The sequence below is a fragment of the Myotis yumanensis genome, unplaced genomic scaffold (genome assembly GCF_028538775.1).
Source record: "Myotis yumanensis isolate MYYU_CA2020_CCGP unplaced genomic scaffold, mMyoYum1.0.hap1 SCAF_3, whole genome shotgun sequence".
NCBI classification, from domain to species: Eukaryota; Metazoa; Chordata; class Mammalia; order Chiroptera; family Vespertilionidae; genus Myotis; species Myotis yumanensis.
The window spans coordinates 127,711,289-127,734,807 of record NW_027223754.1 but is presented as its reverse complement, the minus strand read 5'-3'; positions in this window follow the sequence as shown (position 1 = coordinate 127,734,807).

Here is a 23,519-nt window from a genome sequence, read left to right as displayed (position 1 = left end):
ATTTAAAAACTGGCTACATGAACTTATAAAGAAGATCAATTCTAAAAAAAATCCTCCCTATGGTGGGCTTTCATTTTCATATATGAAACCATAGAGTAGAGGGAATGCATTTGTTCATGCCCATGTACAATTCCTATTTTTGGAACTTTTACAAATTTTCAGGAAGAAGGCATAAAAATTTTGGGTAAAGGTATTTTATAATATTGTTTTGAACATAGTAAGATGCTTTTTATGTTAACTCAAGATTTTTAAAGTTCTTACCAACAGAATGCCTTTCCCTCCACAATACTTTATTTTGTAAGTAATTATTCACCAAACCCGGTTGTTCTTTAAAACAAAATTATTTTCTCATAATGTTTGTTTGGACCTATGAATCATGAAGATACATAATTTATACATTTGGAGGGATGTATTACTGCATGTTTTCACTTTTAATTAAATTATACCCTAAAGATAACAGTAAATGTTACTCAAGCTATTTTTCAAACACACAAACACAGTTATTTGATCTATGCTGTTAATATATATTGTAAACCAACAGTTATTTTTCATTTTTAAGAAAAATATTAGCTTGCAGAAAGTAATTTGTAAAGAAATTGCAATAGCTGTAATACAGCTCTGCCAGAAACTTAGTTAACTTTACTGCTTTAAGAATCAATTTATTTAATGTCACATTATTCCCACATTCATGAATATAAAACATGACCTGTTGACAGTTACATATTCTATGTGACATGGTTAGCATTATCAATGAAGGTAATGTTTCTTAATCACTGATTATTTTATCTGATTTCATATATATTTCCTCATACTCTTCTCATCACCAAAAATGTATGGCTATCAGTTTTACGTGGCTAATTGTGGAAATTTCCTACATTTATACAGAAATCCTCTAGGTAAATTGTGATTTGGGAGAGGTAGTACCTCAAAGTATGCTGCTGCTATAACAAAAGCTTAAAATACTAGGTATTAGATTTGAGACTGAATGGTAAAAGGAAAGAAAACTGGTTTCAAAGAAACACTAAAAAAATGTAAAGGCAAAAAGTATAGGAGGCTGGTAAAATGGCCGTCCATGGCATCAACTCATAGTCAAAATGTACTGTTATGTCTGAGAAGAAAGCATATGAACCCAATTTACTTGTAAATTTGGGCAAGATGGTTTCCAGGAATATTGTTGAAACTAGAGCTAATTGCTTTTAGCAGCATATAATAAGTTGTTACACGATAGACTGTCTTTGTGTTAGTCCGATCCATTTATGAATCATAACTTCACTACATCACAGCTTATAAACTAAGGGCAAGTTTCCCTCTGTGAAATTTGGTTTGTAAACTCATGTTTAACATCATGATTATAATCACCTACCTCAGTGAGTTTCTGTGGGTCTTCCATTGTTAGAAAAGATATACAATGTGCTTGCCACAGCACCTGAAACATAATAATTCAACAATAAAGCCACAAACAACATAATACCTTCAATGAATAAATATTTCAAAATGATTGCATATGCCCTTCACAATAAAATAACATAGGGGAGCCTATCAAGTCCCATAAAAATCATGAGAAGGAAAGCTTTATAAGGGCATAAACTTTGTGTTGGTCATTGCTCTAGCCCAGCCTCAGAACAATGCACATAGTAGACATTCAATAAATATATGTACATTAGAGGCCCGGTACATGAAAATCCATGCAATCGGGGTGGGGGGTCCCTCAGCCCAGCCTGCACCCTCTCACAGTCCGGGAGCCCTCAGGGGATGTCCTACTGACAGCTTAGGCCTGCTCCCTTTGCAGGAGGTGACCAAGCGGCCGATCAGGGGACAGCACCGGCCAGCACAACCCCGCCCTCCGCCGCCACCACTGGTTACCATCTGCAGGGCTATGGCGGGGTGGTTGGACCCCCACTCACACCCACCTGGGCCTGGTGCTGCCCGCTCACCTGCTCCACCATCTCACCACAGTCCTGCTCTCATCAGGGTCCATCAGGGCCAGCAGCACCTCCACTGCTTCCTGCTGCCAGCGCAGCATTGCCAACGCCCACCATTTTCTGCCCTGCCCCCTGGTGGTCAGTGCATGTCATAGCGAGCGGTCAAACTCCAGGTTGAATTCCTGGTCTAAGGAACAATTTGCATATTAGGCTTTTATTATATAGGATGTGTTTTGTCTAGATGATTACCCAAAATTTCGCAAGTTAATCTGTGAATGAATACATTAAAAAAAATCAAAATCAAGGCCCAGCCGGCATTGCTCAGGGGTTGAGCTCTGTCCTATAAACCAGGAGGTCACAGTTCAATTCCAGATCGGGGCACATGCCTGGGTGGAGGGCTCGATCCCTAGTGTGGAGTGAGCTCGAGGCAGCTGACTAATGATTCTCTCATCATTGATGTTTCTATCTTCCTCTACTTTTCCCTTCCTCTCTGGTAACAATAAAATACATTTTAAAAAAATAAATTTATCACTAATCACATGAACTCACTTCAGGGACTTTCCATTTCATAGAAAAGTGTGCTCCAGTGTGTTTTATAAGTTGCTTCTCCTAGAATCATTGGTAGAAAAAGTAAATTCAGATTCTTGAACTGCCATCCCAGAACTCCACGTCTCTGATAGCACAGGTATTAGGGGCAGAAGCCATTTGAAATTCTTCCTAAATTTTAGCTTCTAGACACTAAGGAAAGGCAAAGGTGGTCAGGGATGGGTGGGTGAGAAAATAAAATATGTTCTGAGGATCCAGAATTCTGGGTCAAAGCACAGACAAACATCTTCTACAAACTGCTTTTTAAGAAACAATGAAAAAATATAGCCTGGAAGAACTTGTAATACAATGCCATAAATTGTTTTGAAGAGACCAAGGGTTGATTAATTTTATTTACATTTTTCTAATGTTATCCCACCTTAAGCCCGTGGTACTTCCTGTTGGTATTGGTTCCCTATTTAGAAAGAACCCAAATAAAAAGTCCAATTTATACTCAATGCAATGGACATAGACAACTCCATTTCAGAAGGGCAACTTCTGTCCTAAGACCATAATTAACCTAAACTATTAATAGCCATTTTTACGAGTTTCTAAAATAGAACACATTCGTCTTACTGTTGGATGGATTTTTCACAAAATGTTTGGGTTAGTGCTAGATTAAAAGGTAGAGTAAAATGGACACGATGCATTGTTTTCGAGTTCTTTTGCTTTGGAGTCATCTGTATTTTTGTAACCAGTTTTTACTGACAGAGCCACAGAATGGCAGTGTGGTTTGAAATTGCCTACGAAGCACAATGTGTTCATGAAAATATGTTATTGAAATGCTCTTTCTTTGCTATTATTTCCAGTTTCTTCAAATAGCAGACGTGTCACCGAGGTAAGAGGGTTGGTTTACTCTTTCATACTATTAGTGGCAAGTAATGCATTTACATCAAGATATCTTTCCTGCTGCTCCTACACAAAGCCTGGGATTCATGCCACCTCACCTTCTAACCAGCCCTTGGCTCCCAGCCTTTGATTCAGTCCTTGCGCATTTGGGTACAGGGAGACAGTGTGGTGTGTGTGTGGGGGGGTGTTTAACTTTGCAGTTTGTATTAGTTTCCTATCACTGCTGTAACAGATCATCACAAACTGAGTGGCTTGAAACAACACAAATGTTTTATCTTAAAGTTCCGGACATCAGAAATCTGAAATGACCCCTCTGGTCTAGAATGAAGATATAGATAGGACTGCAATCCTTTCTGGAAATTCTAGAGTAGAATCTGTTTTCTTGACTTTCCAGCTTCTGTAGACTTCCTGCATTTTTTGGATTATAGCCTCCTTCCATCTTTAAAGGCAGCGATAGCTGATGTAATCTTCCTCACAGCACCTCACCCTGATTGATACTGCCTCTTCTGACTCTTCTTTTTCAAGGACCCTTAGGATTACATTGGGATCACCTGGATCATTCAGGATACTCTCCCTCTTTTAAGGTCAGCTATTTAGCAACCTTAATTCCATCTGCTACCTTAGTTTCCCTTTGTAATGTAATTAAACATATTCACAGCATCCAGTCATTAGGACGTGGACATCTTTGGTGTATGGGAGGAGCGTTCTTCTACCTACCACAGAGTCTGACTGAGATTTGAATTCTTGCTTCTCTGACAAACATCACATTATCTGTTGAAGACAGTTTCCTGAGTAGGAAAATCAGAACATGTGTACCACATAGTAGTGATAACCATCATTTATTAAACATTATGTTCCTGGCATTGAACTCAACTAGATGGAATCAAATGATTTTAAGTTTATAAGCATGGAGGAGTGTTTCCTTATTCTTTCTATTTTCTTCTATTTTTAACCCAGAGCTGTGTGTAGCAGCAATCATTGGTGAGTGGGTTTTCCCTCAGTAGACCTCAATTTTTCTTGAGTGGCATGTCCTATTGTCTAAAGTGAAGATGGGAGTACATATAAAGAATGGAGATCATTACCAAACCCACTTAGCCATTCACCTAAGCCATATCTTCCAATCTAGGCTTTATTGGCAATAAGGCTGATATATTTATCCTATTATTTTTATCTCCTACATGCAGGATAAGTTTTATTTCTGATCCCTAAAAATGCAATATCCATTCTATATGGAAATTCTGGATCTACTCACACCTCCAACTGGGACTCAAACACAGATCTGAAACTAAACACCTTATTATTACCTGTTCATCATCATCTTTGCCTATATGCTACAATTGGTTTAAGTTTTAAATAATTTTATGAGCCAATATCTCACTGGTAATACATGTTTCATAACTGTGAATTCCCTTCTCCTGCCATATGAATAGAGGGAGAATAAAGTAAACTAGATACTTTAACATGTTATATTAATCAACTCTCCATGTGTAGGACAAATAATATTCAAGCTAATGGTTAGTTTTTCCAGTAATTTATTGGTCCCTTTATTCATACATTTAATTATTTCTTTTTACTTTGTGGAGAAAAATATAAGGTAAAATAAGTAAGACTGCATTTGTTTTGCACATGGCAATCTGTTTTTAAATGAATATAGGGCCCTGGCCAGTGTTTCTAAATGGTTAGAGCACCAGCCCATGGACCTAAGGGTTGCAAGTTTGATTCCTGGTCAAGGACACATACCTCAGTTGCAGGTTTGAACCCTAGCCCAGTGATGGCGAACCTATGACACGTGTGTCAGAGGTGACATGCGAACTCATTTTTTTGAGTTGATTTTTCTTTGTTAAATGGCATTTAAATATATAAAATAAATATAAAAAATATAAGTCTTTGTTTTACTATGGTTGCAAATATCAAAAAATTTCTATATGTGACACGGCACCAAAGTTAAGTTAGGGTTTTTCAAAATGCTGACACGCCGAGCTCAAAAGGTTCACCATCACTGCCCTAGCCCCATCGGGGCGCATGTGTGAGACAACCAATCAAATGTGTCTTCTCTCTCTCTCTCTCTCTCTCTCTCTCTCTCTCTCTCTCCTCTCTCTCTCTTTCTCTCCCTGCCCTCCCTTCTACTGTCTCTGAGAATCAATGGAAAAAATATCCTCAGGTGAGGATTTTTTAAAAAAGAATATAAAAAAATAGAAGCCAACTCTCAGGGCTAAACCCTAATATAGAATAATATAACCAAAGAAGATGAACAGCCTGGACTTTGTAATAAATAATATCAGTTCAGCTTTGTAGCCATAATTTTATTTTCATGACCCCAGTATGAATTCATCCTTAGGTCTCCTTACAATAACATATGTTGGCATAACTCTAACAGACAATGAATATTATATCCCCATAACAATAAGTAGGCAATGTTAAGACAAAAGTTGTTCGATTTTTTAAAATATGTTTGTGGATAACATACTCTTCAGTATCATTAGGCTTTCCAGGAAAAGCTAACTATCAATAGTTACTAACAAACTAATGACAGAGTTTCTCTGTTGCAGCTGGTGATAAATTTTTCAGATCGGTAGATGGTCTCAGGACATCAAATGCAGGATGAGAACAGCCTGCCCCTACGGGATTAGTCTGCACAGCTATTGGAGATTTTAAGGAAAAACAGTGACAGATGTTATATCACTCATTTTTGTTGTTAGGAAGATTTATATAGGCATTGCACGACCACATAGCTAATGTAAAAACCAGGATCTTCATATGTCAAAATAGACACTGTTGGTTTACGTATAAATACTTGCCATATCATCTTATGCTGTGATAGTCAAGTAGAATGTGGAAATTTTACTCTTTGGAAAAATAATTTGGAATGCCAGTCCTGGTTTGAATTGTTTCAACTACAAAATTTTGAGCCCTTTTCTACATAGGTACCTTTGATATTTTTTTTGAGGGTGTGGTGATTTGCAATGTGGGATCACATAATAATTGAGAGACAGCTCTGGCATCAAAAAATCAGGGCTTGAGTCCATTGGAATAGCATGATTGTGGGATATAATTGAACTTCTCTAATATTTATCTATATAATATACATATCAGCCTTAGAAAAATGTTACAATAATATTTGGCACATAGTAATGCTTACTAGCTATTATTACTTTACATTCGGTTAGGGTATGAGAAAAAATAGCACATTCAAAGTATAGAAATGAAAAGATTTATTTTTATTAATCCTCACCTGAGGAAACTTTTTCCATTGATTTCTTAGAGAGAGTGGAAGGGAGGGAGGGAGCTGAAGTGAGAGAGAGAAACATCAATGTGAGAGACACATTGATTGGTTGCCTCTGTCAAGTGCCCTGACCTGAGCCAGGGATTGAACCCACAACCCAGGTATGCGCCCTTGACCGGGAATCGAACCTGCGACCCTTTAGTTCAAGGGCTGATGCTCTAACCCAGTGGTTCTCAACCTTCTGGCCCTTTAAATATAGTTCCTCATGTTGTAACCCAACCATAAAATTATTTTCATTGCTATTTCATAACTGTAATGTTGCTACTGTTATGAATTGTAATGTAAATATCTGATATGCAGGATGGTCTTAGGCGACCCCTGTGAAAGGATCGTTCGACTGCCAAAGGGGTCGCGACCCACAGGTTAAGAACCGCTGTTCTAACCACTGAGAAAACTGGCCAGGTTGAAATGAAAATATTTTCATGAATAGGCTATACAAAAGTGTGGTCAGGTTAAAGAAAACAAAACAAAAACAAACAAACAAAAACTAGAAGGAATGGTTTATCATCCAAGAACCTACAATAGTTGCAAACAATCATCCCTAGAAGGGATGGGAAAGGACTGGTATTATCAGAATCTGGAAAAATCCCTAGCCTTGGATAGGGGGAGGGTCTGGGGGTCACAAGCAGGGCACAAGGCCCCTGACACAATCACACTTGGTGGGGAGGGAGGTGAAAAGAATCCATTCTCCCCTGCCCTGCAAACTCCTCTTCTTTGTCTGACCCAGTGGAGCCAGAGACTAAGAAAGCGCCCTAATAAAATCCACAGAGGCCAGCCCGCTAAAGTACAGGATGGGACAGAGATGGCAAATGCAGCGTAGCCAGCATGGCATTAAACTTAACCGTTTTCTCCTGGCGTCCTGTACCTCCTCCTCCATGACTTGTGACGGTCTGGGCCTGTAAGCCCAGAAAGTGTTTGCTCTGTCCTGTCCAGGACACAGCTGTGGCCTCCACCCAGCCCCATTGCTCTGGGCGCCAGAGACTCTTCTCAGCCATGTGGAATTCTTTAAACTTAAGGGTCTTGAGGTCACAAGTCCACAAAACTTCCCTGTCCTGGAAGCCTTCCTAGCCAGTCCTACAACCATTGCCAAGAGCACTTTAAAGACAAGGCCTAGGCCTCGTGTGATTCCATTGAATCATTTCTAATACCAGCAACTCTGAGATGAGCAGCCAAACCATCCCCACATTTTCCTCTCCCAAAGAAATACTCTTTGGATGCCTACAGTATTTACATTCTTTTTCTGGGTCCTTAACAAAAAACTCTGAATAGAGGAGGGTAAATGTATTAAACACTAGAGACCCAGCACACGAAATTGTGCGTGTGTACGGTCCCTAGGCCTAGCCTGCGATCAGGGCCATGTTCCCCGGCTGCCAGCAGCCGGCCTCCCCCCCCCACCGCCACCCACCCGGGTTCCCAGTTTGCCATCCTGCGATGGAAGCCTGAGGGCCAGAGGGGGAGAGGGGGACCAAGAGGCCAGCCGTTCCTGCTGGCTCATGGCCCCGACCCTTCCACAAGTCACCCCAACCAGTAGGACGGGGGCCTTGGCCTGGCGCTGCTCTCATCTCCCACCACCCATCCCGGTTCCCCGTTCGCCATCCAGAGATCTGAGCCTGCCGGGGGTGGGGGGGGGTGGGGGTGGGGGACGGGGGGAGGAACACGGCGAGTTGGGGGAAGGACCAAGAGGTGGTCAGTGCACCTCATAGTGACTGGTCAAGCGGTCATTCTGGTCATTCTGCCATTACGGTTGCTGGGCTTTTATTATATAGGATAAAACACTTGTCAGTAGTTGCCCTCTATGTCAGTAAATTTAGTGTGGGGACCCACTTACTTGTGAAATACATTTGGTACATTTAAATTTTTTCAATCACAAAAGTATTTCAAGGGAGACAAGATACTGGCATAACATGTAACTTAACAGAAAACAGGTTTTCATAACGTCTCTATTGCTGTAGAAGCAGCTAGATAGAATTTAAAGCAGAAGACTGGGGTACATTGCTGACTCCACTACTCACTAGCTCAGAGAGCTCACTTCACCTCACTGGGTGGCCATGCTTTCATCTGGGAATTAGGATATTAATATTTGCCCTGCTCTAGAGATAAAAATCACATAACGATATGAGACTGTTTATGCAAATTATAATTTACTTGGGAAACTCATTTCTTTTTTTCCATATCTTTCTCTCTCTTTTTCTGGCAACAGAAACTCTGCTATCCTCTAACCCAGGAAAGGCCTGGGGTTTTGGTCATGCATTATATATTGACTAGCTTTCAGACTGTGAAGTAGACACATAACACTATGTGGATAATAAATATTATTAAAGACATATTATTTTTATTTATTTATTTTTTCTGTTAGTCCCCACCCGAAGGTATTCATTCCATTGATTTTTAGAGAGAGTAGAAAAAAGGGGGAGAGGGAGAGAGAGAGAGAGAGAGAGAGAGAGACATCAATAGGAGAGAGATACATCGATTGATTGTCTCCAGCAAACGGGGCTGGGGATTGAAGCTGAAACCCAGGTATGTGCCTCTGATTGGATCAAATCCAAGACCCTCGGTGCATGGGCTGGCACTCTAACCACTTAGCAACATGGACTAGGACATAAAGATATTTTTTAAAGCAAAATGAATATAACATATTTAATTTTGTGTCTTTTATTCTTAACTTTAATTGTACAATGTTATTTAACTAAAATTATATTTAAATAGTATTTTTTGAGTGTTGGTTGGTTTTACAATTCCTTGTGAAGTTAATAAAGAATAATATTGCTTTGATAATATGATTGATAATGATTAATGCAGTTATGCTGTTATTATGAGTTAAAAAATGTTTACCCTCCTTATAAAGGAAGAATGATATAGTACACCAGATGGAAACTCACTTACTCCTGAGAGGTAAGGAATGCAAATAAAATTGCTAGGTAATAATATGGTCCAGATGCACTTTGGGGTTTGGTGGAGGCCCCAGTTGTGATGTGACCTCACAAAGATTTTTCACAACATATTTCTCCAGCTGAAGTTTGTCATGTCCAGATACAGGATCTGCCAAATTACAAAAATCTAGCCAGATGCTAAATTTTACAATAGAGATTTGTACAGGTTAGGATTTAGGAAAAAAAAAAAAAGCAGTCCAACTACTCAAAGAAATATTGTTTTCTGAATCTGTAAAATAAGCAGATTCTACTCAGCTCTGAGTCTATCATTTTAAAGCTTTATTAACACACTAGAGGCCCAGTGCACAAAATTCGTGCACTGAAGGGGGTTTGTCCCTCAGCCCGGCCTGTGCTCTCTCACAGTCTGGGAGCCCCACAATTGATTACCCCAAAGAGGTAGGCCCTGCCCACCTCGCCAGGGCTCTTTGATGGATTGCCCCCTCAAAGGGAGGCCCCACCCACCCACCGCAGCCCACTGGTCGGTGGCCTGGGCCTCCCTCTTTGGGGTGATCATGGAGCCCCCCAATTGATTAATCACCCTGCTGGCCGGTGGCCTGGGCCTCCCTCTGCAGGGCGATCATGGGACGATGACCAGGCCCTGGACCAATCACATAGCACCCTCTTTGGCTGGCCTGGCGCCAGTGGATGTCATAGCATGGTCATCGGGAAGGTCGTCCAGAAGGACATCTGGAAGGTTGTTCGGCTGTCCGGTCTAATTAGAATATTACGCTTTTATTATTATAGACTAGAGGCCCGGTACACAAAAATTTGTGCACTGGGGGAGGGAGGGGGGAACCCCAGCCCGGCCTGTGCCCTCCTGCAGTCTGGGACCCCTCGGGAGATAACAACCTGCTGGCTTAGGCCTGCTCCCGGGTGGCAGAGGGCACGCCCAATCCCTAGGTGCAGCCCCTGGTCAGGCTCAGAGCAGGGCCGATTGAGGAGTTGGGGCGCTGCCCCGTCATGCACAGAGCAGGGAGGATTGGGAGGTTGCGATGCCACCCTCAGTCACACTCAGGGTAGGGCCGATCTGGGGGTTGGAGCACCACCCCCTGTCACACTCAAGGCAGGGTCGATGGGGAGGTTGCGGCGCCACCCTGTCATGCACAGAGCAGGGCCGATCAGGGGGTTGGGGCACTGCTCCCTGTCACTCACAGAGCAGGGCCCATCAGGGGGGTTGGGGCTCCGTACCCTGTCACACACAGAGCAGGGTTGATCAGGGGGTTGGGGAGCTCCCTCCTGTCATGCACAGAGCAGGGCCGATCAGGGGGTTGAGGAGCTCCCCCCTGTCATGCACAGAGCAGGGCCGATCAGGGGGTTGAGGAGCTCCCCCCTGTCACTCACAGAGTAGGGCAGATCAGGGGGTTGGGGCACCACACCCTGTCACACTCAGGGCAGGGCCAATGGGGAGGTTATGTCTCTACCCTGTCACACACAGAGCAGGGCCCGTGGGGGGAGGGGGGTTGTGGCACTGCACCCTGTCAAACACAGAGCCGCAGGGCGATCAGGGGATTGGGGAGCTCCCCCCTATCAGGCACAGAGCAGGGCTGATCAGGAGGTTGGGGCACCTTCCCCTGTCACAAACAGAGCAGGGCTGATAGGGTGGTTGTGGCCCCGCCCCCTGTCACTCACAGAGTCGCAGGGCAATCAGGGAGTTTGGGCGCTGCCCCCTGTCACGCTGATCTCGGTGCCGGGAGGCATATTACCTTTTTACTATATAGAATAGAGGCCTGGTGCACTGGTGGGGCCCAGCTGGTTTGCCCTGAAGGGTGTCCTGGATCAGGGTGGGGGTCCCCACTGGGGTGCCTGGCCAGTCTGGGTGAGGGGCTGAGGGCCGTTTTCAGGCTGGCGGGTGACAAGCTCCCAAGTGCTCCTTTTTTTTTTTTTTCTATTCTGGGCCAGCTTTAGCTCTGAGGCCTCGCTGCTGAAAGCAGCTTTCTGGCCTTTACCTTCTGTATTTGATACAATGTTGCGGTCCGGCTGGCTGAAGCCCGGCTGACTGAAAGCCGGTTTCTGGGGTTTTGTTTAGCTTCTATATTTGCAACATAGTTGCTTAGAGTTGCAGCTGAGAGGCCAGCAAGTCAGGCGGGGAACGTTGGAATTCGCCATCACTGGAGCAAGCCAGCCTCCCTGTTCGCTTCAGTGCATGGCTGCCGGCCACCATCTTGGCTGACAGTTAATTTGCATAAGGATATGCTGATTAGCCAATGGGAAGGGTAGCGGTCGTATGCTAATTACCATGTTTCTCTTTTATTAGTGTAGATAATTTAGAAATAACACTGCATAAACTTAAGGTTTACACGTGATGATTAGGTACACATATGTATGGTTAAATGATTACCACAATAAGATTAGTTAACACTTTAATTTTGAGTGTGTGTTTTTGTGTGTGGTGAGAACATTAAAGAACCACACTCTTAGCAACTTTCAGGTATGTAATAAAATACTGTTAATTATAGTAACCATGCTGTACATTAGATCCCCAGAGCTTAATCATCTTATAACTGGAAGTTGGTACCCACTGAGCAATATCTCCTCATTTCTCCCACCCTTATTAATGGCAACCACCATTCTGCTAAGAGTTTATATTTATTTCTTTATATAAAATGCATCAAAAGCCACTGATAGAGGGTGTTTGCATGTATGAGTGTGTTTGGGTGTGCATGTGTATGACCATGTGTATGTGTGTGTGTGTTTAAAATCTGAACCATTATTGGGAAAACCAAAAGCATTCAGGAACTACACATTCACATTTTCACCATAGTTAAAAAGACCTCATGCTTGGTGGCTCTGCATCACTGACTCTTCTCTATCACTGGCTCAGTTAGTTGGTGTAGTGAAGAATGTTATGAAGTACTAGAGGCCCAGTGTACAAAATCTGTGCACGGGTAGGGTCCCTAGACCTGGCCGGAGATCAAGGCCGATCTGTGGGGCTACCAGTGGGGCAATTAGGGGGCCCCGGTTGGCACCCGCCTTGGCTGGCCTGCCACCGCCGGTAGCCTCCCTCTGCAGGATGACTGGTGGGGCGATTGAGGGGCCCCTGCTGGCACCCTCCTTGGCTGGCCTGGGGCCTGGGGGCTAGAGGCAGCTCCTGCATTGAGCATCTGCCCCTGGTGGTCAGTGCTGGTCATAGTGACCAGTTGTTCCTCTGGTCATTCCACTGTTTGGGCAATTTGCATATTAGGCTTTTATTATATAGGATGAGTCAAATGAACTGAATTCAAGTCCAGATGAACCCATTTGCATGCTTTGCAGACATGATCGCAGTCATTAAACTTTCTGAATGTGAGACTAAAATGAACCAAGACATACTTAGAGAATTCCTAAGGACCTGAATTCTTAAATGCATTGGAATTTATTATTCGAACTTTAGAATGCAATTATCTGTGGCTTATGTTCCCCAAAACATGGCCTCTAAATAGAAGTTTTAAAAAAAAACTTTAATAGATTTTACTTTTTAGACCAATTTTAGGTTTACAGAAAAATTATGCAGAAAGTACTGGGAGTGCCAACTATTATTAACATCTTGCATTAATATAGTGCATTTGTTATAATTGAAGGACCAATATTGATACAGTATCTAAAGTCCATAGTATGCATTAAGGTTCACCCTTTATGTTTTATAGCTCTGATATATACATGATGTTATGTATTCATCATTACAGTATCATACAGAATAATTTCAATAACCCTAAAAGTGCCCTGTGTTCCACCTACTCATCCCTTTTTCCTCCTCACGTTGACCTGAATTAAAATCATGTAGTCATCCCTGAAGGCCAGGAACATAGTGATTATAACTTTGTTCACTGATTTGTTCTGGGGCATACAACAAGATTTGGCACATAATATAGATTTAGTAGATAATTACGAAATAAATGATTAAATGAGCTTACACCATATTAACCATTTATTCAAGTTAAGGTTATTTCCTACAGAACAGTAAGACAAAAGGGCAAATTGAGTGTGTGCCTTTAGTTTCAAACATGCTGATTATTATTTATCCAGGCCTATTCTATGTTGGAAAACTTTCTTACCAAATACAGTAGGTTTGGAGCATATTCAATACCCTGATATTTTTCCTACATTTTAGTGAAATCCCACTCTCAAGTGGAACTAAACAATGATAACACGCATAACAGTGACTTAGTTTACAGTCAAGTTGAGGTTTCTGAACATTTGCAAAAGGTCCAAGTAAATTAAAAAAAATTGAGCAGAAATTCAAATATATGCTATATCGCTTTATTGTGTGGCCCATTATGATTGAATCTTGAGTTTTTCTAGCAGGACACTGCTAGGTGTGAGGATTGTATGTTTGGCCATAGAATGGAGCATAGCTTTAACTGAAAAAGAGACATTCCTCAAATATTATAATCCTTTGTTTAAACTCTTTTTAAAGCACTAGCTGAAAAATAATCTCTACTTCAGTGGAATCTTAATTTAAGAGAAGCTAATACATGTATACAAGAAATAACCTCGTTGGTGCTTTTGTTTTTCTTATTAAAATAGTCCTTTTTAAACTTTTTAAATTGATACCATAATATCCTCTTGGAAAATAGTCAGCTGTTTTCATGGATGGTAATGGACTATGTCCATTCGGGTTATAGTAGCCCTAATCTCTGGAACCCCTAATTTCATTCATGTGTGCTCCACCCTCATGACCTAATTACTTGCCAAAGGCCCCACCTTCTAATATCATCGCCTTGTGGGTTAGAATTCCAGCCCATGAATTTTAAGGGCACACAAACATTAAATCTACAGCAGTGACCGCGCCCGGCTAGCTCAGTCGGTAGAGCATGAGACTCTTAAATCTACAGCAGTGGTTATTTGGCTTTGTTTTGTCCTGTGGAGCTTCATTCCTTGAAGACATTAGTTTTTGTTTTGTTTTGTTTTCTTTCCTTTTTCAGAATTCTTACTTTGTTTGTATCTGTTTACCAAATGTTGAGAAAGAATAACGACGGAAATGTCAGATGTACCTTTAAACTGTTTTGATAGCTTGATTTTTGTTGGACTGGACCATGTATTTTCCTTGTGTCAGGCTTCAGACAGCCTCCTGTCTTCTTTGGGAGAGCCTACAATTCTCAGAAATTGTTCACTTTAGTTCATCCATGCTTTGCTTTTCAAACTTGGAAATTTTTCATTATCTTATGACAGTCCTCTATTTAATTATTTTCCTCTTTAATCAATCAAAAAATTCATGTTCTTCATGTAACTTATTATTTTTTTACTTAATCATTTCAATAAATATTTTTTTTAGCTCCTAATGTGAGCCACACACTATTCTAGAGAAAGGGAAGACAGTTATGAACAATCTAGACTAGTTCTCATCCATAGAAATGATCAGATGTGGTCTTTTTTACCCAATAAATCATGCCTCCCTATCTCCCACTCTTGTGAAGTCCTTCTCCTTAAATCCTGGGGTTATTCTGTGACCTACTTTGGCCAATACAATGCAGAGGAAGTCATGCTATGCAAGTGTTGGCCCAAGGTTAAGAAGGCTGGGAGATCCTGTTACTGTATCCTGGGAAAGGTGCACACAGGCTCTGACTGCCCTGGAACTATCACGCCACAGGAAAGACATGCCAGATACATGAAGAGACCATGTGAATGAGAACATTTTGGATATGGATATTCAGTTAGTGTCCCCCAAATAAGCCTCCCTAGGTGGTGTCACCTTGAGCAGAGATAAACCCCAGTGACCCTGACCCAAATTACAGGATCATTATCAAGTAAACAAAACAATTCATGGTTTAAACCACTAAGTATTGGGGTAGATGGTCAGATAGCAATAAATAACCAAAGAACAAGATCTCTTTCAGATAGATTGATTAGAAAAATATCAAAACTCACCAAACATCAGTATCCCAACTGACCTACACTGTATTTACAGATTTGGAGAAAAAAATGCTTTTAACAATAATCATATAAGTGAAAACCATGAGTAAAAATATTATTCAGCCCTGGCTGGTGTTCTAAGTGGTTAGAGCACCAGTCGGTGCACTGAAAGGTCGAAGATTCGAGTTCTGGTCAAGGGCATGTACCTGGGTTGCAGGTTTCCACCCTGCCCCTGGTCAGGATGCATGTGGGAGGCAACCAGTCAATGTGTTTCTCTCACATCCATGTTTCTCTCTCTCTCTCTCTCTCTCTCTCTCTCTCTCTCTCTCTCCACCTCCTCCTCCCCCCTTTCTTCTACTCTCTCTCTCTCTGAAAAGCATTGAAAAAATATCCTTAGGTGAGGATTAACAAAAAAAAAAATATCCACTTCCATGATGTTTTATTTATATCCACTTCCATGATGCTTTATTTATGTGGTTATATATATATATATATATATATATATATATATATATATATATACACACACACACATATATATAAAACGTTTTTAATTCTCCAATATTTATTTTAATGGTAATTGAGACTTTAAGTCCCACGCACCAGGCACATGGAATACATTAGTGAATAAAACTAATCTATTTCACAAAAACTATGAAAGATAAAATTTGTAGTGTTAAGTCACTATGCTTGAGGAATTTTTTACACAATCAATAACTAAATCAAGAGCTCACTTCAGACCATTCCCTCCTTTACCCAAATTCATATTCCTGCTAGTCTCAAGACCCATAGATAACCTGGTTTCTTAATAAACATAGATTCTGAAATAAGATAGACTTTATTTCTGATTACAGATTCATAATTTCCTAACCATGAAGAAGTGTCTTTGACCAAGTCAGCTGATAGTTTTGAGCTATCTCTTTCCACATCTTAAGCAAATTGGACTGATTACATTTATTTAATATGGATGTTGTGTGGATCTAATGAGGCAGACATAATTATAAGCTCCTCTGGTATTTCTGCTCATATCATATGTTCCTTTAGAAGAAAGTCTCTAACTACTAAATTTATCATGGAATTGGGGAGTGCGAAACAATAGTGAATATGAAGACACATGTGATTAATTGCTCTGGAGCCTCAGGCATGGCATGATGGTAGGTCTGAGAGGTAGCAATCAATATTGAGAAAGTAAAAGGGACAGAAATTCTTTGTGATGGTATCCACTAATACAATTTTAAAACTTTTAATGTCCTTTTAATGAAGTTCCACATCTTTAGGCTAAATATTTCTACTTCCTTTAAACATTGGTCATATATGATTTTTAGTCATTCATATATAAATGTCCTTTAGTCTGTCTAAATAATTTTAAATTAAAGTACCTAGAATTGGAAGAAATAGTCCAAGCATTTACTAACCAGTACAGAGTTAGAATAGTGCCTCCCTAGTTTTAACTACAGTACTTCTCTTAATGAAGTTTAAAATGAATTATCTCATGGTGATTACATCATTCCCTTACCTGACATTGAATTTACTGTTATCCAAAAAGCTGCTAAGCTATGGCCTCTTTATTTTTACCAGTGAATTCTGATGATGCACGTGTGTGAAAGCAGTGTATTTACCCTTGGTAAATCTCACCTTTTGAAACCACATCTCCTCAGTTTATCACTCTCTTTTTGTAAACAGATTTGTCCAGAGGCATATTTGTTCTCTTCCTCACAGCTTACCATAATTTCAATTTACTTAATTTTACCAAAGTCTGACTTACTGCATGTAAGCCTTTATCCCTGTGTAGTGGGGAGATATAAATAGTTATAATATAATCAGTCCCAAAATGTATTTGAATATATCTGAAAATCACCCCAATAAGCAGAAGCCAAATAAGCAGATATGCATGATATATATTTGTTATAGTTATATTTCTTCCATAGCATACATTGTTATGAATTCATTAATTCACTCATAATTTTTTTGTGTGCTATATACTTTGCTAGGAGCTTGGGGTACAGCAATGAACAAGACAGACTAGGTCTTGGCATTGGAGTTAATGACAGCAAACAATGGCCACGCGTGACATGAGATCAATTCTATTTCGCTGACTTAATCTTGGCATGTATTGTTCATGTGCAATCGTTTTTAATCGCAAGAATAATTGCTATCTCATCATATTACAATGAATGTAAGAACATTTTGTTCTACCACTGAGATGGAACTATTTATCTTAAAATTTTAGGCTGTTTTTGCAATGCTATCAGATTATTTCATAATGTTTTTTAAAAAAATATATTTTGTTGATTTTTTACAGAAAGGAAGGGAGTGGGATAGAGAGTCAGAAACATTGATGAGAGAGAAACATTGATCAGCTGCCTCCTGCACACCTCCTACTGGGGGTGTGCCCGCAACCAAGGTACATGCCCTTGACCGGAATCGAACCTGGGACCTTTCAGTCCGCAGGCTGACGCTCCATCCACTGAGCCAAACCGGTTTGGCTATTTCATAATGTTTTATTTTATAGCACATCTATGATACTATCAGGTTTTTTTTTCATTGATTTCACATATGTAAACTATATATAATCAAGATAAATCTAGCCTGTGCCTCTGCTTCGGCACATCAGCATTTTTTTAAGGGTTGACATCATTATAACGGCTTGCTATGATTAGAATGACTAGTCTATTGCAAGTTGTGTTTTCTTTTTTAAATTGGTTGTAATTTTGCCTTTGTGGTGTAGGTAGATTACATCCAAGTGCCTATTTAGAAAGAGAAAGGTCACTGGAGATGCAGGGTGCATTCAGTGGACTACACTGACCAACATATACCAGTAGTACTACAGCCTCATGTTTAAAACAGTATTACAAAGAGGCCCTAAATATATTTTCTTGTATATGCTTCATGCTGTGAGTTATGGAAAAGCTACAGGTTTCCCCAGGGTAGATATAAGATTTGGACCCAGATTTCTGCTTTTCATCCAGGGGTGTTTCTACTTCAGTTCATTTAATGATTACACTAAGAATGTTTAAGCTGGGGCAGATGCAGATAAAACAAGAGTGGCTATGTGCTGGTCATGAGTCACAGGTTCATGGGGTTCATTATGCTATCCTCTACTTTTATCCTTGTTTGAAAATATCTATATAAGAATTTTAAAGATAAGTAGAAAGAGCTCATCTCTTGTTTAGTATAATTTATAAGGTAGAGTTAACCCCATATTGCATAGTTTTTGAAGAAAATAAGTACAGATTACAAAATATTTGCCAATTTAAAACATCCACTCATAATAATTCTAACAAGAAGAAACCAGAAGCTATTCTAGGGGGGGAAAGCCATGTTGTAGAGTCATCATTTAAGCATTGGTAGAAAGTTGTTTGATTTTATACTGATGGAATTTCACTACTGTTGATAAAGTATTATTTCTATGAAGTCCAAAATGTGAAGATTTGTGACATCTTACACACCGTGTATAATTTTATACTCAACTTAGTGAAATAGTAACCCAACAGAACTCCACTAATTGGAATTGGGGACCTGCATTAACATCTTGTCCAGTTATCTAGTTAAGAGTAGAATGAAAACAAATAGATTGATAGAGAAGATATAGTTATTGAAAAATAAATTCTAGGATATGTGATTTCTGTAGATTTGTGTACAACCTCTTAGAAAAATTTATAAGAACGTATTGCAAGTTAGAGTTTTTTAAGATACAGAAGGATACTACATCTATATCTCTAAGGGAAGATTGGGCTGTTTAGTTACACAAAATGCACTCAGGCCACAAAGTTATGTTAATGAAGTTCAGAAAGTTGCTAAAACAAAAAATAAACAGAAAATAGAGGCTTCTTTGTACATTTTAGCTAACTAGAAAATTTAATAAACAGAACTAATCATTCCCAGTGAATTTTAGGGTTATTCAATGAGCTTCAGTATAGTATACTGTGCAATAAACTGCATTACTCAAACAAATGCAGTGTTGATAACAGTTCTTAGTGGTAATAATAGTCTCAAAAATTTTCTCTTGGCTTATCTGATGTTTACAGCAGATAATGAAGGAATGGAATGTTTTTAACAATGACTCCAAAAAGAATGGATCGCTAAACTCTTTTCCCCCAGAATCAGGACTATTCTTATGGTTTAAAACACCAGCAATTCATATTATTTTAATTACTCATTTTTAAGAGCATGTTGTGTTACAAAACTTGTGGCTGTAACTTTGAAGATTTCTTTTTTTTCCCAGAGTTTACAAAATGAGAAAAAATATTATAATAAGCCACTGAACTTTACTGATTTGGACTTTCCAGACTTCTTCAGAACCACAAACTGCCAGCCTTCTGAATGTCATCTGAAGTGATCCAATGGTTGCTCACCCAGTACACATCCCCAAATTCCCAGTTTGAGCAAATACAGACATTTGAGGAGGATCCAAACCCCAAAGAGCCTGCCTGAGCTTTTTTGAACATGGAATTGCCTAGAATTAAAACTAATTATTTCAGAGACCCCAGACCAATTACTGTTCTTTCACTCATTGAGCTCTGCAACATACCTGAGAACTATTGTATTCATTCATTCATTCATTCATTCATCAAGTGCCAATTGGAAGACATCAAGGCCCTTGTCCCAGTGAGATTTATATTTAGGGTGTGTGACAGACAACAAGTATGTGAACAAATAAACAAGCAAGACAATTTCACTAGCAATTTATGAAAATTTAATCTCAGATCCTTTCTTATCAGTTGTGTGAACTTGGTAACGTTTCTTGACATTTTTGGTATCGTTTTTAAAGACATCAAAGAAACAACAGTTCTTCTAGGCTCTAGGTGAAAATTAAATTAGATTATGCAACAAAGTGCTTGGGAAATAATGATGTGTTTCACTTGTATAATATACTAATATATGCTAGAATGTCTGTCGTACTGTTTATAATGTGGAAAAAAGGAATAACCCAATTCCCTCAGAAGAAGGTAGAATGGATAAATGATATATATATTACATTCATGTGGCGCAATTCTTCCCAGCTGTTAAAATGCACAAGGGAGATTTTAAAAAAGACCTTAAAACATAATTTAAATGAAAAATGTAGCAGAAAATGTATGGTATAATGCTGTTAACAATAGAACATTCATAAACATATATATGCAGCACATTTTTTAACAGGACAAGAAACATACATATCAAATTCATGATGATGAATATATCCTGAGGGAAGAAAAGAATAGTATAACCAAAAAAAGGATAGGGAAATTTATGGAGTACTGCCCCTTTTATCTATATGTACTATTTATTTTATTTTTAAAATAAAGCACAAGATAAATTGAATTAAAAGTAGTAAAAGGAGATTTTCTGAGGGAGATAATATCCATTTCATGGATAATTGAGATACCAAATGAATCAATGGTCTTGTGAAAGGAAAATTCTTTGTACATTTGTGGCCATCCTTCCTGCATGGCAGTTACTTTAAATTTGACAGGTCATTTCCCCTGACTTAACAAGGCTTTGTGGAATGAATGTGCCATGGCCTTTCAGTTAACTCCTATTTTTGAGGTAAAACATACTTGGCATAATCAAGTAGAGTTTCTCAAGATTTCACTTTATTTTATATATTTTTACCTTTTGTTTTGTTTCTACAGGGACTTCATCACATCTGGGATACAACACAAAATTCCTGACTGCTGTTGCTGAGTTCGATTTAAAAAGTCAGAGTGTTCCAATGCATTTTAACAGAATCCTTGACACAGTTTCTCCCTGCCCTGCACAATACAAAGACTTGATTGACTTGTACAGATTCCAAGTGGTCATTCTTCAAGGGTTCTTTACATGACTAAATATACACATTTGTCCAACGTTGCCGGCCTACATTCTTTCCAGCTCCAATGGCTTTTAACATTCACTGAGTGCTTACAGCCCATCCACAGAGTCACTAAATGAGGTTGTTAAGTTTCCATTTTCCACCTCACATAAATAGTTACTCCAGCAGATGTGGACTGGAATGGATGTTCCCCCAAACCAAAGCTATTTGGCAAAGCTTTGTCTTTCTCACACAAGCAGGAGGGAGAGTTGTGGTGGCTACCATCTTCACTCACCATAGTCACTGCATGGCAACCAGAATATGCTTAAAATAGGAGCTGCTGTTGTGGTCGCCGTTTAAAGATCTAATGAAATGAAGCAAAGCAATATTAGTTTTATTGCAATAACTTTTCCTTGCTGGTTCTTATCAGGATCCAATGGAACCTATTTTTGTTTTCTTTGGGGACATAATGCTTGTGAGGTTTTTGGTACATCTCCCAAGATTTGAGGATAAATAAGAATAACATGAAAGGACATTCATTTAATAAAGCAAGTTTATAAGAATCCAATCAAGAGGGGTGAAAAAAAAACACCTCTAATATTCTCTGTTATCTTCCAATGTCCAGATGGTGGCTTCAGATCCCTGACTCTGTGGAATTCCTTGCAATAGCGTAAGGGCCATTTAAAAACTTTTAGGTTTATTTGCTCACATCCTTTTTCATCTTGCCTCACTGTGTCATATTGCCCATGCCACGTCAGAATCCTGAAGTTAAACTGTAACAGCACTGAGGAAGGTGGCAGAGACTTCCAGGACCCCAGCAGCACTTTAGACTTTGAAATAGATGAATTAATTATTGAAAAATAAACAGGACTCTCTCAAATCCTAGAACTTTTGAATAAAATACTCCTATTGCATATTCATTTCTATCTGTCCCCATATGTGGTTAACTGGTGATATGGCTTCTCTATCAGAACAAACTATTTGTGCCTGTTCGTCCCTGTAATTCTGGTGGTACTTACCCATGTGCCATTAACCCTCATGGAATTTCTTCTTCATATTTGTTTTAGTAATTTCAGTAATCCTGATACAAGAGAAGGTTCCAAACCCATTTCCTCCTAGAAAACTCTCCTAATTCCTAATTCTGTCTCACTTCTCCAATCAATTCTATGTTTTACTCTCCCTTAACTCTTTATATGAACAGGTTTCACCACATTACCTGTTATTTCTTCATCTCGCCCTTTCTAACTGCTCTGTATCTCGAGAAAAGCATGTTTGCTTCCACCCCTCATACCTTCACTGTCACCATCAACTTGATACCAATACCACGTCTTTTTCTTCTGTGTCTTGACTTTGAAATCACAATTATTGAACACTGACAGTGTGTAGGAGAGTCAAAAGAAGATAATATTGGTTATAATTATTAAGAACTCACAATCCCAAGGCCTAATGGAGGAAACACAATATAATATTTATTTTAAAATAATGATAAATATTTAAAAAATTATAACAAATATAGAAGAGAAATGAAATGTTGCCAAACAAACTGCCTCACAAATACTTTTGGAGGGTCCTCAGAGGAGGGAGAATTACTTCTAGATGGTGATCAAGACGTACTATATTAAGACAGTAGACACATTTTAATTCACTCATTTAACTCATTTTTAGCTAGCTAATAGTCACCAGTATTGTGATAGACGCTGAGCTGAATAAAATCTTACTAATGAAATGAAGCAAAGCAATATTAGTTTTATTGCAATAACTTTTCCTTTCTGGTTCTTATCAGGATCCAATGGAACCTATTTTTGTTTTCTTTGGGGACATAATGCATAATGCAGGTGAACAGAAAGGTATGATGAGCAGATGAGCAGCTACAAGGCTGCTTGAGCAATAGTAATAGAGTCAGTCTAGTGTTCATTTATCCATGAACATAGTCAGCAAGCACTTATACTATTTCTATGTACTTGGTATTGGGTTAAGTTCTGGGAATGCATCCTTTTCCAAGAATTCACAATTTAGTAAGAGAGACAAGTTAATAATTATGAAACAATTATAAAAGAATATGATACTTGGTGTAGCAGAGGCATATAAGCCATGTGCCCAGAACTAAGAGATACTGAAAAATAATACACAGTTCCTGACCTTAGTGAGAAATGGACAAATAGTATAATTTATATGATAAGTATTGCAATTAAGAATAAACATAAGGGTGCTTTGTATTTGGGAGATTTGCAAATATATGGAAAAAACTAGATTATAGGTGAAAGAGAGTGTGGCTGGAGACTGAGTTTTAAAAAAGTGGGGTCCAGGTCAATGAGGCTTTGTATAATATCCTAGGGAATCTGAAATTT